At 39.9% G+C, this 17,295-nt stretch overlaps 1 protein-coding gene and 1 long non-coding RNA gene across 2 annotated transcripts in view; one reads left to right on the top strand and one right to left on the bottom strand.

Moving 5' to 3' along the window:
- LOC113465704 overlaps window positions 1-12,764 on the top strand; it is a 17,615-nt gene extending 4,851 nt beyond the window's left edge. The window contains exon 2 of the long non-coding RNA XR_003390328.1: window positions 12,266-12,764. This is a non-coding gene — a long non-coding RNA (uncharacterized LOC113465704). The remainder of the gene's footprint in view (window positions 1-12,265) is intronic.
- Window positions 1-17,295, bottom strand: part of LOC103505091 (metal transporter CNNM4-like) — a 122,814-nt gene that overhangs the window by 51,619 nt on the left and 53,900 nt on the right. The gene's annotated exons all lie outside the window — the stretch shown is intronic.

Below are 17,295 nucleotides of genomic sequence, written 5' to 3'. Positions count from 1 at the left end.
CAAGATACCGTGTGCATGACGTGTGTTTATTACATGCAAAACCTCTGCTAAGATAAAGATTTTCGAGACGAATTTTAATTGTGTCACAAGTTACCCCTATTCGAAGATTCTTGGAGCTTTTAACACACCTATGGGACCTTTGGTCCCTACACATAAGCCTGTAGGTGGGCTTTCTGTGTACCAACCGTTGCACCGATCTTAACCAAAAATTTCGTGTTGCATCCTTGTCACATTTGAGGGTTTCATACCAAATTTCAAGTTTCTACCTCTTACCGTTCTCGAGATTTTTTGTTTACAAACAGACTCACACCCACAGACACATGGACCAATGACTGAAACTTGGGATTTACGCTCTGGGGACCTTAGAACGGGGTTTTGTACTAAAAACTGACCATCTTTCACCCGATCACATTACTTTGCTTCCACTACGATAAGGAAAGTAAAAAGTAATCGGACTTTCTGGTCCAATTCGGGTGGTATCCCGCTTTTGGACAGATTTCGACCGTTTTTTGGCGGTTTTCAGCTATACCGACTAAACTGTTAGAGATATTGTAAAATTTAGGATAAACAATAAAAGAACACTCAAATAAGCATCATTCAATAGGATAAGGAAAGTCGTGTGATGTTCACACCAGATTTTTTTATACAGTTTTTCTGAGTTTTTAGTGGAAAAAAAGTTCAAGTTAAGAACTTAAGAAGTCCCTGTTTCCCAATTTTCACCCACTGGATAAGAAAATCATGACAGTTATTATCGGTGTAGGCAGGACACACGCTCCACGCTCATAAACAGTAAAAAAAAAAAACTGAAATAGGTACCTACCTACCAACATAGTCTATACCTGTGTGCTCCATTATCAAAGAAGCAACAAGTACCACTGCTCCATGAGAAATTGATCACTGTATTTACCTTGTACCAGTGGATAGTTCTGTCCTGTTTTATCATCATGGCAAACCAGAATAAAAATGGTAAGTTCTTTTGTGGAAAGATACATACACAGGTGACAGGCATACCTACCAGTGGATAGTTCTGTCCTGTTTTATCATCATGGCAAACCAGAATAAAAATGGTAAGTTCTTTTGTGGAAAGATACATACACAGGCATACCTACTTACTTGAATTTGGTCTAGTACACTGCCTGTACCTGCCTACTCATTGAACTCACCCAGCCTGATTAAGGTTGGGAAAAGCCAGCAGTATCTAATTGGACTGTTGGATTCAGCCCTACTACCTATGATTATCTTGTACCTTGTACCTGCCTACTCATTGACCTCACCCAGCCTGATTAAGGCTAAGAAAAGCCAGCAGTATCTAATTGGACTGTTGGATTCAGCCCTAGTACCTACCTATGATTATCTTGTACCTTTTTTCTTTTCTGTTCCCTAGAACTCTTTGCCAAACTGCTAAACTCCCAGAAGGTGAAACAACTTCTAGCCTTGAACAACATTGTTGATAAACATCCTGACCAGGAGACGGGGGATTTAGCAAAACAAATTGTCCTCCATCTTCTCCAGAATGCTTCCACTAACCTCTCAGAGGAAGACATTCTTCAAGGAATGTCTAAAGTAAGTTGAACCACTTTTTTTTTAAGTATTACCTAATGTTGTAATATTATAGGTTGGTGGTTTCACTATTGTTATTAGACTTATGTCTTGCCATAGCAGGGAGAGAGCTACACCTATCTGCCGCACTAAGGCCACATCTTTCCGCCAAATTCATTTCCTTTCTCTTCAGTGTTGGAGTTAGGGTAGATTTTAGAATGTGCTTGCTCGTCACTTTCTTCAGCTCGACGTTTTTCCTGTGGAATATAATGAAGAAAAAATTGACTTGTTTGAGTTTAGATTTTTTTTTATTATTATTATTTTTAAGAGGTTTGAACTGCTAAGGTCTTATCGTACGGAATCGAAGAGAGAAGGAAAACAGGATAGGAGAAAGCCTACCGTTCCGAGAACGAACATTATCCGTTCAGGATAAAATCCGCCCGGGGCGGGAATCGAACCCGCCCGGGGCGGGAATCGAACCCGCGGCCTAGCGCTTACAAGGCAGACAGTATTTACCTTCGTCTCCATATGGTATTGACAAAGGCAAACTCTACGAGTGATCCAAATATAAATCCTGTACACACGATGAACCAAATCTCCGTGGCTTTAATATAGGAGACTTTGGGTAGAGAACTGCCCGTGTTACGAGATAGAGTGATGAAAGTCAACATGGTGGCAGTACCTGAAACATATGATAAATGACTTTCATAAAGGGCACCTTTCATATAGTTTCATTGACAAAAAACAACACTTTTCAGGAATCAAATGATGTACCTAGGTCAGGGCTTGTCACAAAATTTTGAGCGATTACTGGACCGATTGACTTGAAACTTGGTACACTTAGGTACCTTGGATGGTAGTAGGATATCCTATCCAAATGTTTGGATGTAATTAAAGGTGTTTTTTTTTTTTTTTTCATAGTAGTATTTGTCATCAGGTCTTCTTTTGTTAATTTGTTTGGAAGAGGTGTTATGTATTAGTTGGGCTTTAATATAGGAGACTTTGGGTAGAGAACTGCCCGTGTTACGAGATAGAGTGATGAAAGTCAACATGGTGGCAGTACCTGAAACATTTGATAAATGACTTTCATAAAGGGCACCTTTCATATAGTTTCATTGACAAAAAACAACACTTTTCAGGAATCAAATGATCTACCTAGGTCAGGGCTTGTCACAAAATTTTGAGCGATTACTGGACCGATTGACTTGAAACTTGGTACACTTAGGTACCTTGGATGGTAGTAGGATATCCTATCCAAATGTTTGGATGTAATTAAAGGTTTTTTTTATATTAGTATTTGTCATCAGGTCTTCTTTTGTTAATTTGTTTGGAAGAGGTGTTGGTGGTATCAATTTTTTTGCGAATTAACTAATTAAACAAATCCAAAGGAATAGACTTACCTATTTGCCGACCGGCCAAAATACACCTGATGAACAATAAAAGCGGCGAGAAGATAAGCCGTCGATGTCGTCATTCGAAAGTTGCCTTCTGTTAAATTGCCATAGGTAGCTCAGAATTAATTATGCCATAGGATTCATAGGTATACGAAGTTTCCATAAGTACTCCAGAAAGAATCAATTTGCCATATTTCGTTATTTTTCGTGCCGAGAATTCGTAAAATTTTGTTAATTTAGAGATTTACACTGAGATGTCCGCGATGATGAACCTAGCACAATAGAGACTGGCAAGCAATATGCTAGGTTCAAACAATACCCTTGTCTTGTCTAATTGCCTTCGTTACAGATATAGATAGATAGGATCCGACTACTAGTTCATACCGGGTCATAAAGGTTGTCATTAGTGTCTTTTTTTTTTTTCTTTTTTTTTCGTCTTGTCTAATTGCCTTCGTTACAGATATAGATAGATAGGATCCGACTACTAGTTCATACTGGGTCATAAAGGTTGTCATTAGTGTCTTTTTTCTCTCTCTCTCTTTTGAATGTTGTTTCTGTTATTTTGGTTGTGGTTGTTCCGTTTGCTTACGATTATGAACTGACATTATTTCTTACCGATTATATTTTATTAATGGATACTTGTATTGTCTTCACCTCGAGTGGGGTTCGCCTACTTTTTACGCTTTTTCATGGGATGGGACTACGAATATGAATCTACCAAAGTTGTATTTTATGACTACACGGATTTACGGAGGCACGTACTTTCGTACTTAGGTGCATAAAATCCAAGTTACCAAAGAACGAAACCTTACATGAAAATAAATGAAAAGAAAAAACTCCACAAATACTAATAAAATACTCGTATGTAACCCTACATTTTATTTCTAATTGGCTCCATAGCTCTCCTGGAGGATTGATTGGTGATCAACTCCATAAACCCTTGACTTATGTTGGATTTCACCAATATTTACTCAGTCATTAGAACTCCTGTTACGCTAACAGCCGGATGGGACTACGATTATGAATCTACCAAAGTTGTATTTTATGACTACACGGATTTACGGAGGCACGTACTTTCGTACTTAGGTGCATGAAATCCAAGTTACCAAAGAACGAAACCTTACATGAAAATAAATGAAAAGAAAAAATTCCACAAATACTAAATATGTAACCCTACATTTTATTTCTAATTGGCTCCATAGCTATCCTGTCGTAATTTGTTAATCGATTCTATTCAGTTACGCCTTGGTTTTTCTCAGATTCTCTTTTGAATGACCAGGGATTGACGTGGGAGAGGCTAGTTAGTTAATTTCTTACTACAAAGATTTTGTGATTCGATTTGCCTTTGATTGATGCATAGACTATAGAGGTGGGTGTATTCAGCGAACGCTATCTTCATATGAGGCTTGATGCCTTGACCGGCTTTCCCGCATTACAGCAGTTATGTTGGATTTCACCAATATGTATTCAGTCATTAGAACTCCTGTTAAGCTAACAGCCAGTTAAGTTCCATTTAATTTGTATTGACTTAACAGGGCTGTTAAGCTAACGGGCTGTTTGAGGCTGGAAAGAAGGTTGGTGAAATCCACCATTAAAATCTTAACTTTAACTGTCATTACAAGACTAAAATAAATTTACTTTTACTTGTAGCACAAGATCCTGCATTCAGTCATGCTCATTGCTCAAGTGTCCCTGTCCTGCAGTAATCTGCGCTGCGGGGTACTGGCATCGCTAGACAACAACGCCTGTACGAGTACAATCTGCATACCACTCTGACTTCAGATTTTGCCAATAGAGGAATGGGTATGATATCAATGTAATCAACTGCTCTTGATTCCGCCCCTGTCAGAACGCCCGTTAATGAGTCCCTGTTGTTTAATTTGACTGCTTTAGAATCATACAAGTAACAGTTGGAAGGTTAGGGATTGTATCTGGGGTCAATTGAAAGGTTACGGATTGTATCCAAACAATGAAGGTATCCCAAGTAAAAGGCAACTTCATAGATCACAAAATGTATTAGGCCAGCCACTAACTATCAGCTAGATCTGACAGGTGCCTACACCTGATTAGGTCCGCCTATCAGGTCTACCTGATAGTGTGTGGCTGGCCTCAGGAAGATTTCCACTTACTCCCTATTGATTACAGGCATGTAGGCACTTCCTTGAGCTAGAACCATGGAGAGTTGTTCCTCAGCAAATTCTTCGTCTCCTGGAATTGACAATAATAATTGATATTATGTGGTCACTTTGGAGTCTCTGTCCTTTTTTAAAAAGTAGAAAATCTTGGAAAGACCTCCATGGAGAGTTGTTCCTCAGCAAATTCTTCGTCTCCTGGAATTGACAATAATAATTGATATTATGTGGTCATTTTGGAATCTCTGTCTTTTTTTAAAAAGTAGAAAATCTTGGAAAGACCCCCAAATCAAAAACCTTAATAAACCTTTAAATCAAATAATATGGGATTCATGTCATACCCACTAAAAACCGATCCTCTTGTTATATTAGGGTCCCGAAACCAAGGTTCATATTCCATGGAGAGTTGTTCCTCAGCAAATTCTTCGTCTCCTGGAATTGACAATAATAATTGATATTATGTGGTCATTTTGGAATCTCTGTCCTTTTTAAAAAAGTAGAAAATCTTGGAAAGACCTCCAAATCAAAAACCTTAATAAACCTTTAAATCAAATAATATGGAATTCATGTCATACCCACTAAAAACCGATCCTCTTGTTACCTTAGGGTCCCGAAACCAAGGTTCATATGACTTCAATGCCCAAAGGTCTTGCTGTCTTTAGAGGGACTTTCCAGTCCTATCATGCCAGTATAAAAAATCTATTCACTCTGCCCTTATGAAGATGTTTTTCAGGAGCAGAAAATTTGGAGGTTTCAGTTTACATTTTCTTTCCCGGAGGGTTCATTTGTATATTCTTACAGAGGGACTTTCCAGTCCTATCATGCCAGTATAAAAAATCTATCTGCCCTTATGAAGATGTTTTTCAGGAGCAGAAAATTTGGAGGTTTCAGTTTACATTTTCTTTCCCGGAGGGTTCATTAGACTGTGTGTTGCATTGTCCTAGGTGTTGAGAGACGGATGTTTTATTATAGAAATCAACCGAAATGACAGCCAGAACAGCTTATAAAATTGTTGGCTTAATGGGACTTTTTAGTCTTAGCCGACCGTAAGGCATGTTCATTAAAATAAATGAGTAATGAAGTATGACGAGAGTCCCTTTTCTGCGTCATTTTGCAAAGACAGACGGAAACTGTGCGACTTACCCCTGTAAAAAAAAAAAAAAAAAAAAAAAAAATAGAAGGGAAACGAGCTCCTGGATGAAAAAGGATTTCCTGGCTTGCAAATCTTAGAGCCTGATTTGGAAAGACCTCCATACAGCTGTTTCGGATAGCAACCAATAAAATCATCATAGCCAGAATGATCACCAATGTTAAAAGCAGACAGGCACCCTAAGAAGAAGAAAAAGGATCGAAACTTACCAGCTGAGTTTCACTATTGCTATTAGACTTATGTCTTGCCATAGCAGGGAGAGAGCTACACCTATCTGCCGCACTAAGGCCACATCTTTCCGCCAGATTCATTTCCTTTCTCTTCAGTGTTGGAGTCAGGGTAGATTTTAGAATGTGCTTGCTCGTCACTTTCTTGAGCTCGACGTTTTTCCTGTGGAATATAATGAAGAAAAAATTGACTTGTTTGAGTTTAGATATTTTTATTATTATTTTTTAAGAGGTTTGAACTGCTAAGGTCTTATCGTACGGAATCGAAGAGAGAAGGAAAACAAGATAGGAGAAAGCCTACCGTTCCGAGAACGAACATTATCCGTTCATGATAAAATCCGCCCGGGGCGGGAATCGAACCCGCGGCCTAGCGCTTGCAAGGCAGACAATGGGTTATTTTATGTATTGCACATTGCATAGCTTGTATCAAATACTCGGCGTCCATACAAATTTTGTCTCAACTTCACTTTTCGAAATTGCGTGACAGAACAGATTACGGGTGACAAGGGACTCATGTATCTCGGTCACGCAACTCATTAAGAGATGGCAGTCACAGATGTGTGTGACTGTGTGTTGCATTGTCCTAGGTGTTGAGAGACGGATGTTTTATTATAGAAATCAACCGAAATGACAGCCAGAACAGCTTATAAAACTGTTGGCATAATGGGACTTTTTGGTCTTAGCTGACCGTACGGCATGTTAATTAAAATAAATGAGTAATGAAGTATGGCGAGAGTCCCTTTTCTGCGTCATTTTGCAAAGACAGACGGAAACTGTGCGACTTTGAATAACATGAGTTCCTAGAAGAACAATTAAATTAAGCAACGTTTAGCATGGTTTACACATGGAAGGATGAATCACCCGACTAAGTCGGGGTGCACTCAGCCTCGAGGTGCTCGCCTGGTGAACAGGGGTTGCGGGTTCAATCCCTGTCGATGGTATGGGATTTTGACCTCAATATTATTTGAGACCTTAGTAATATTGTAGTCTGTGACTGGGGTAAATGTACTTTAACTGACTCTATAGCCCTGTTCGCACAGTATAAAATATAAATGCATGAGCATTAGTATTTATTTGCAACTTTGGCAAAGCCGGTGGCAACAATTTTACTATAAATAGTCACTTTGCACTTGATCTTCATTCAAATAGAACTCAGCCTCCATCTAAAGTTGCTCGCCTGGTGAACAGGGGTTGCGGGTTCAATCCCTGTCGATGGTATGGGATTTTGACCTCAATATTATTTGAGACCTTAGTAATATTATAGTCTGTGACTGGGGTAAATGTATTTAACTGACTCTATAGCCCTGTTCGCACAGTATAAAATATAAATGCATAAGCATTAGTATTTATTTGCAACTTTGGCAAAGCCGGTGGCAACAATTTTACTATAAATAGTCACTTTGCGCTTGATCTTCATTCAAATAGAACTCAGCCTCCATATAAAATTGACATCACCTTGTTTTACATGAGTAATACAGACCAGGTCTATGTATGTTATAAATCCCCAACCAGATAAGGTAATCTAACACATGAGTCGCGTAGGTACAGCGTATACTGTATAGTTACCTAGGTAATTTTATCTAATCCAAATTAATGTAGGTCCAAGATACCGTGTGCATGACGTGTGTTTATTACATGCAAAACCTCTGCTAAGATAAAGATTTCCGAGACGAATTTTAATTGTGTCACAAGTTACCCCTATTCGAAGATTCGTGGAGCTTTTAACACACCTATGGGATCTCGCCAATCCTATTAGGACCTTGTTAGGGTACTTCTACTTTTAGAGCCAGTCTAGTTAGCTCAGAAGGTGCGCTACCTTCCGTGCCACCTGCCAGACTTGTAAGCGCTCGGTCGAGGGTTCAATTCCCTCCAAGGCGAATCTGAAACAGAGATAAGTTCGTTCTCGGAACGGCTGGCTTTCTCCTATCCTTTCCCCTTCTCTCAATACAATGGCGGGACCATAAGACCTCCGTTGTTACAGTTCCCTCTATGAAACCCCAAGGATTGACTCAGTTATAAATTCACCAGTCTACCCTACACCCTACCTCTCATATTAAATGGAAATTACTAATAGAGAGAGAAACAGTCAATAACAATTTATTGATGAGCTGCCCAAAGTTTGGGTTGCCAGATGAAACAGCATATAACATATAATTGGCATTCAGCATGGCTCTCATATTGTCGTATTCACATAAATATTGGGCCAAGTTCTATTCGTCTCTCATAGTTCCCTCTATGAAACCCCAAGGATTGACTCAGTTATAAATTCACCAGTCTACCCTACACCCTACCTCTCATATTAAATGGAAATTAGGTACTAATAGAGAGAGAAACAGTCAATAACAATTTATTGATGAGCTGCCCAAAGTTTGGGTTGCCAGATGAAACAGCATATAACATATTGGCATTCAGCATGGCTCTCATATTGTCGTATTCGCATAAATATTGGGCCAAGTTCTATTCGTCTCTCAATTTTGTCAAACATTTCGTCACGGGATGAGAGGATTGCGTGACAGAACAGATTACGGGTGACAAGGGACTCATGTATCTCGGTCACGCAACTCATTAAGAGATGGCAGTCACAGATGTGTGCGACTGTGTGTTGCATTGTCCTAGGTGTTGAGAGAAGCATGTTTTATTATGGAAATCAACCGAAATGACAGCCAGAACAGCTTATAAAACTGTAGGCATAATGGGACTTTTTAGTCTTAGCCGACCGTACGGCATGTTAATTAAAATAAATGAGTAATGAAGTATGGCGAGAGTCCCTTTTCTGCGTCATTTTGCAAAGACAGACGGAAACTGTCCGACTTTGAATAACATGAGTTCCTAGAAGAACAATTAAACTAAGCAACGTTTAGCATGGTTTACACATGGAAGGATGAATCACCCGACTAAGTCGGGGTGCACTCAGCCTCGAGGTGCTCGCCTGGTGAACAGGGGTTGTGTATCCCTGTCGATGGTATGGGATTTTGACCTCAATATTATTTGAGACCTTAGTAATATTGTAGTCTGTGACTGGGGTAAATGTATTTTAACTGACTCTATAGCCCTGTTCGCACAGTATAAAATATAAAAAAATGCATAAGCATTAGTATTTATTTGCATCTTTGGCAAAGCCGGTGGCAACAATTTTACTATAAATAGTCACTTAGCACTTCTTGATCTTCATTCAAATAGAACTCAGCCTCCATATAAAGTTAACATCACCTTGTTTTACATGAGTAATACAGACCAGGTCCATGTATGTTATAAATCCCCAACCAGATAAGGTAATCTAACACATGAGTCGCGTAGGTACAGCGTATACTGTATAGTTATCTAGGTAATTTTATCTAATCCAAATTAATGTGGGTCCAAGATACCGTGTGCATGACGTGTGTTTATTACATGCAAAACCTCTGCTAAGATAAAGATTTTCGAGACGAATTTTAATTGTGTCACAAGTTACCCCTATTCGAAGATTCGTGGAGCTTTTAACACACCTATGGGACCTTTGGTCCCTACACATAAGCCTGTAGGTGGCCTTTTTGTGTACCAACCGTTGCACCGATCTTAACCAAAAATTTCGTGTTGCATCCTTGTCACATTTGAGGGTTTCATACCAAATTTCTAGCTCTTACCGTTCTCGAGATTTTTTGTTTACAAACAGACTCACACCCACAGACACATGGACCAAAGTACCAACCGTTGCACCGATCTTAACCAAAAATTTCGTGTTGCATCCTTGTCACATTTGAGGGTTTCATACCAAATTTCAAGTTTCTAGCTCTTACCGTTCTCGAGATTTTTGTTTACAAACAGACTCACACCCACAGACACATGGACCAATGGCTGAAACTTGGGATTTACGCTCTGGGGACCTTAGAACGGGGTTTTGTACTAAAAACTGACCATCTTTCACCCGATCACATTACTTTGCTTCCTCTACGATAAGGAAAGTAAAAAGTAATCGGACTTTCTAGTCCAATTCGGGTGGTATCAGAAGTTTCTGGGAGGAACAGGCTCCAAGATGTACTTACCGCCGGGGTAAATGGTGCCGTAAAGAGTAATGTCTTGCTCAGTTCCCGAGGTCTGGCTACTAGAAACACGTAGGGTTCGACACTTATAGCGGCAGTATAATTGATGATGTTCTCATGTTTGTAGGTATGCGTGAATGCCGCTGCAGCTAGAAATACCTGTAGGGGAGGAGGTATTGAAAATGTTAATAGACATGACTAGAGATGTGTGAAGATTGAATGACGATAGTAATAACTCTTTTCATTGGACTGCTGAGTCAATAAGCCAGATCATGTCAGACTCACTCACTTTTAGGCCAGATACTCACTATGTCGTAGACCTGACAGGTCCGCCTGTACCTGATAGTAAGTGGCTGACCTCTGTCTTGCCCGTAAAGAGTAATGTCTTGCTCAGTTCCCGAGGTCTGGCTACTAGAAACACGTAGGGTTCAACACTTATAGCGGCAGTATAATTGATAATGTTCTCATGTTTGTATGTATGCGTGAATGCGGCTGCTGCTAGAAATACCTGTAGGGGAGGAGGTATTGAACATGTTAATAGACACGACTAGAGATGTAAGATTGAATGACGATAGTAATAATAATAACTAAGGTACCTACTCTTTTCATTGGACTGCTGAGTCAATAAGTCAGAACATGTCAGACTCACTCACTTTAAGGCCAGATACTCACTATGTCGTAGACCTGACAGGTCCGCCTGTACCTGATAGAAGTGGCTGACCTTAGAAACTCTCTACCCATACCCCTCCATAACTGTGTTGTATATTGCATAATTTAAAATGTTGCCAGGCATTCATACAATTTGTATCTTTTTACAGAGGGAACTTTTTTTAACCACTGCTAAGGTCTTGCCTTCCCGAAAGCGAAGAGAGAAGGAAAACAGGGCATAAGAAAGTCAGCTGTTCCGAAAACGAACCTTTAGAATAAGATTTTAGGATCTAGCAGACGCGGCAGACGCGCTATCCTCCAAGATTCCAAGCTAAAGTCTAATTTCTACTAACCTACATAAAATTGATTTATAAACCTACATAAAATTGATTGTCTTGTCTAATTGCCTTCGTTACAGATATAGATAGATAGGATCCGACTACTAGTTCATACTGGGTCATAAAGGTTGTCATTAGTGTCATTTTTTTTCCTCTTTTGAATGTTGTTTCTGTTATTTTGGTTGTGGTTGTTCCGTTTGCTTGCGATTATGAACTGACATTATTTCTTACCGATTATATTTTATTAATGGATACTTGTATTGTCTTCACCCGACTCGAGCGGGTTTCGCCTACTTTTTAGGCTTCTTCATGGGATGGGACTCCACTGCTAAGGTCTTGCCTTCCCGAAAGCGAAGAGAGAAGGAAAACAGGGCATAAGAAAGTCAGCTGTTCCGAAAACGAACCTTTAGGATAAGATTTTAGGATCTAGCGCTTAAAAGGCAGACGCGCCATCCTCCAAGATGCCAAGCTAACTAAAGTCTAATTTCTACTAACCTACATAAAATTGATTTGATTATGAATCTACCAAAGTTGTATTTTATGACTACACGGATTTACGGAGGCACGTACTTTCGTACTTAGGTGCATAAAATCCAAGTTAACAAAGAACGAAACCATACATAAAAATGAATGAAAAGAGAAAACTCCACATCACAAATACTAAATACTCGTATGTAACCCTACATTTTATTTCTAATTGGCTCCATAGCTCTCCTGGAGGATTGATTGGTGCTCAACTCCAAAAACCCTTGACTTATGTTGGATTTCACCAATATTTATTCAGTCATTAGAACTCCTGTTAAGCTAACAGCTTTCAGGATTCTGAGTATAATGGACTTACTCGTTTCTGACTCACGAAATCAATCATCTTATCCCACGTTGGATTTGCAGTCGGTGATGCGTCTTGTTCTCCTTCCAATGTCTGAAACCAGGAATTAAAACTGTGAGCAAAATATTCTATTCTGTTTATTTTCATTTTCATTCCTATTCGAATAGGATGATTTTTTTCCCCACTAAGTACCACTGGCCACTGGCGTACATGTAGTAATATAAAGTACTAAATAAATACATATTGAAATAAAATACTAAAAATATCTGCCTATAATTTGGAGTACGCACTACGTACCTGTACATATGGGGAAATGTAACTGCCATTTGTATAACCTTCCGTATTGTTGGATGCTATAAGGACAGTGTATCTGGAAGTAATGGAATAGTATTAAAAGTCAGCGCAGCGGCGTGCGGAGCGGCGATAGCGCATTGAATGGATCATTGAAGTTGAGCAATGGTGTACGTTACTGGTATACGAATACTCCGAATGGATGACCAACTCGGCAATCTCCCAGCCAGACGACAGCCAGTAGCAGTTAAATAAATAATCATGATAAATCAATAAAAAATTAAGAGGTCATCTTTCACACACATACTTTTTTTTACACTTACGTGAAGTTCAAATTCCTGGCTAGCTGGTTGAGAACTTCAAATATGACTCCCTTGTACTGTATAGGCTCTCCTGGGTTTGCTGTGATAATTTGCCACGGGGGAAACTGAGGGAAATTAGGGAAGAAATTAACATGGACTTTATGTTACAAGGACAAAAAAAGGTTCAAATCCAGTGAATCTACCGACCTCCCGTGGGTAAGTTTCATGGATAATCTAGGCTAGGCCAAAAAAGTACTTCTATTTATATGAATCTAATTTATCCTTTCCTCGGGTTAGCTTTTTTTAACTTAAAAACCTTAATACATATATGTAACTTAATATATTAAATTAAAAAAAAAATAATAATAATAATAGAAAGTAAAAAAAATAAAATAAAATAAAATAGGAACAATAAAATGAAAATTTTATTGAAAATTTCCGTACTCTGTTTTGCCCTCAATCCTCGGATAGTACCCAAAACTTACCATCGTTTTTCGACCTCACCATCACCTTATCACCTCCAGATGGTAACGCCGTAACTTACATGAACCTCAACAACACCTCCAGATGGTAACTTACATGAACCTCAACAACACCTCCAGATGGTAACTTACATGAACCTCAACAACACCTCCAGATGGTAACTTACATGAACCTCAACAACACCTCCAGATGGTAACTTACATGAACCTCAACAACACCTCCAGATGGTAACTTACATGAACCTCAACAACACCTCCAGATGGTAACTTACATGAACCTCAACAACACCTCCAGATGGTAACTTACATGAACCTCAACAACACCTCCAGATGGTAACTTACATGAACCTCAACAACACCTCCAGATGGTAACTTACATGAACCTCAACAACACCTCCAGATGGTAACTTACATGAACCTCAACAACACCTCCAGATGGTAACTTACATGAACCTCAACAACACCTCCAGATGGTAACTTACATGAACCTCAACAACACCTCCAGATGGTAACTTACATGAACCTCAACAACACCTCCAGATGGTAACTTACATGAACCTCAACAACACCTCCAGATGGTAACTTACATGAAACGAAATCACCGGCAGATTCTTGCCTCGGAAGCCCTGCTCTATGTGTGGCCAGATGGTAACTTACATGAAACGAAATCACCGGCAGGTTCTTGCCTCGGAAGCCCTGCTCTATGTGTGGAAACAGGACATCGCTAAACCTAAGCCCATCTCGCGGTGTCCACACGCCAACATCCAGCAGGTCTATTGTAGCATCTGTATTCTCCTGGAATTCCTCTCCCCAAGTCTCTCCTGACTTGAAACTCCACATTGTACAGATGTCACACTTGCCCACCTCATTCAGTCGTGCCTGAAACAGTAAGGAAGTTAGTATTGAGGTTAAGTGGTAGAGAATGCCCCATGTCTATGTGTGGAAACAGGACATCGCTAAATCTAAGCCCATCTCGCGGTGTCCACACGCCAACATCCAGCAGGTCTATAGTAGCATCTGTGTTCTCCTGGAATTCCTCTCCCCAAGTCTCCCCTGATTTGAAACTCCACATGGTACAGATGTCACACTTGCCCACCTCATTCAGACGTGCCTGAAACAGTAGGGAAGTTGGTATTGAGGTTAAGTGGCAGAGAATGCCCCAAACTCCACATTGTACAGATGTCACACTTGCCCACCTCATTCAGACGTGCCTGAAACAGTAAAGAAGTTAGTATTGAGGTTAAGTGGTAGAGAATGCCCCATGTCCTGATTTGAAAGAAACAGTAGGGAAGTTAGTATTAAACAGCCACTAACTATCAGCTAGATCTGACAGGTGCCTACACCTGATTAGGTCCGCCTATCAGGTCTACCTGATAGTGTGTGGCTGGCCTTAGTTAAATGAGGTTAAGTGGCAGAGAATGCCCTATGTAATATTTGGCGTTGCAGTGGTTAGGTACACAAGGCTAAGCTTGAGCTTGAAAACAGCTCATTTCCTTCTTCATGGCTAGGCCGCGGGTTCGATTTCCGCCCGGGCCGGACTATCCTTGACAGTAAGGTTCGGTCTTGGAACGGCTGGCTTTGTCCTATCCTGTCCTTCTTCTTTCTTCGATTTCCGATTTCGTCCTCCGTGGTTACAGTTTCCTCTATCAAAGATCTTTTTAAAAAATTCGCCCCGTTAGGAATGAAACCTGCGATGTAACATGGAAGCTAGAAACAACAGAACTCTCCCTCAAAAACACCAGAGATATACTCACTTACTCACCCTCAAAAACATAACCAGGGAGTTTCGTCTCTCCACCTTGGAAGGTTTGATGGCCTCCCACTCTTCCTCTGATACCTGATTGGACAATTCGTACTCCTCTGTCGAAGACTTGTCAATAGCCACCACCAGTACCCGTAGGATTTCTTCTACATGACACGACAGACCACCCTGTATTTAACAGAAATGATATGACGAAAGTTTGTTACTTTGACACCCTGTAGCTGAAATCAAATCATGTTTGGATTCTTTGTGGTAAAGCAGAGAGCTTTTTCACAACTTTCGTGGATAAGACAGCATTACTAAGTGCCAATTCACCATCAATCTTTTTACACTGATAATGTCGCCACCAGGCGCTACTCGATTAAAGTAGCTACTCAATTGTCCTCACGAGGTTGAGTGCACCCCGAACTCCAAGCACTGAGCCGAAAAAAATGGACCCCGCGGGGAATCGAACCCGGGATCTCCGGCGTGCAAGCCTAGTGTTAAGTTCTAAGAGCATATTTGGAGACGGTCCCGTCTGAGGAATAACTTTCAAGATGCTTTTCCAGTTTCACAAATTTAACTTTCAGGGAAGTTTAGTGGGGTTGAATGGAAGAGGATGCCCAAGGCAATAATTTTGTCCTCTTCTTATAATCTGGGCACACGGCAGTGCACCAGGCAAAGTTCTGTCATCAGCGGGCAGTGTACCTATATGTTACGTACATGCAATAAATTATAGCCAAAAAAGACATCTGAATGATGATGATAACAGTTTAACTGTCACTCACTTTAACAATATGACAACTCAAACTGTCGAAAGAAAATCCGGGAATAGTGAAAGTTAATACTGCAAAAAATTCTGTTTCTGAAGAAAAGAAAATTGTACGGAAAGAGAAATATGAGAAATGTCACCAGATTAGATGTCACGTGATGACAGCACAATGCACGGTTAATTATTCAGAAGCCACGACATTGAAAAAGAAAGCTCCTTTTTAGTTGAAGTAGTACTGCAGGTGTTCGTTGGCGTAGTTGATGCACAGCTGCTCGAAACTACCAACGAAAAATTAAATGAAAGAAAAATTTTAGTTTGGAAAAAAATAAGCGGAAAGTAATTTAAGTAAAAAAATAATTGGAGTAAAAAGTACCGTAAAAAGTTAGAGAGCAACTAACTGCCAAAGAAAATTTGCGAAACAAAATTTGGTTGGACTGTGACAGCGAAAAATTTAGTAAAGAAAAAGAGTTTTGTTTTTTTGTTTTTTTTTTTTTTTTTTTTTTTTTTTTTTTTTTTTTTTTTTTTTAAGAGGTTTGACAGAGGGAACTTTAACTGCTATGGTCTTATCGTCCCGAAATCGAGGAGAGAAGGAAGACAGGATAGGAGAAAGCCAGCCGTTCCGAGAACGAACATTATCCCATCAGGATAAAATCCGCCCCGGGCGGGAATCGAACCCGCGGCCTAGCGCTTACAAGGCAGACGCACTACCTAACTAGGCTGGCAGGTCCCCTGCTTTGCTAGGGAGAAAATATTTTCAGGAATCGAACCGGGTACAATGGCTTAGATCTGATGGTTTTCCTTTAATCTGATGGTCTAGGCTTCACGAAGTTGTGCGTTAGACTTTGAAAGATATAAAAGGATTGTTCCTTGTAAAAATTCCAAAAAGTGGTAAGAAATCAGTGTATGTAAATATAAGATATATAGCTGACGCTTTTTGCCGGGATCGATATTGAACCTGCAGGTAAATCGGACCAACTGAAAGTAATAATCATACTTAATACTTGACCATACATACAACTTGATCAAACTTACCACTGTAGATAATAATCAAACTTACCACTGTTATAACGGTACCTATCATCTGATGAGATACGATCACCATGTAATTGGAATTGTCCCTTTTCACTCGGATTGACGACAGTAGATTATGAATGCGCTTTGTTCTGGAACAAAATATTTTGTCAACTAAAGCAACATTTGCATCGCTACGATTTAAAAACAGCTATAGCCTGGTCTAGTTAGCTTTGAGGGTAGTGCACCTACTTTGTAAGCGACAGGGTGCAGGTGCGATTTCCGCCCCGGGGCGATCATTATCCTAAACAGGGAAGGTCCGTTCTCGGAACGGCTGGCTTTCTCCTATCCCGTTCCCCTTTTATCTTCGATTTGGGGACAGTAAGACCTCCATTTTTACATTTTTCTCAACCTATAACT

Source organism: Diaphorina citri, unplaced genomic scaffold (genome assembly GCF_000475195.1).
Source record: "Diaphorina citri unplaced genomic scaffold, Diaci psyllid genome assembly version 1.1 scaffold8, whole genome shotgun sequence".
NCBI classification, from domain to species: domain Eukaryota; kingdom Metazoa; phylum Arthropoda; class Insecta; order Hemiptera; family Psyllidae; genus Diaphorina; species Diaphorina citri.
The sequence above is the reverse complement of the archived record's forward strand: the minus strand, read 5'-3'. Positions and strand labels throughout refer to the sequence as shown.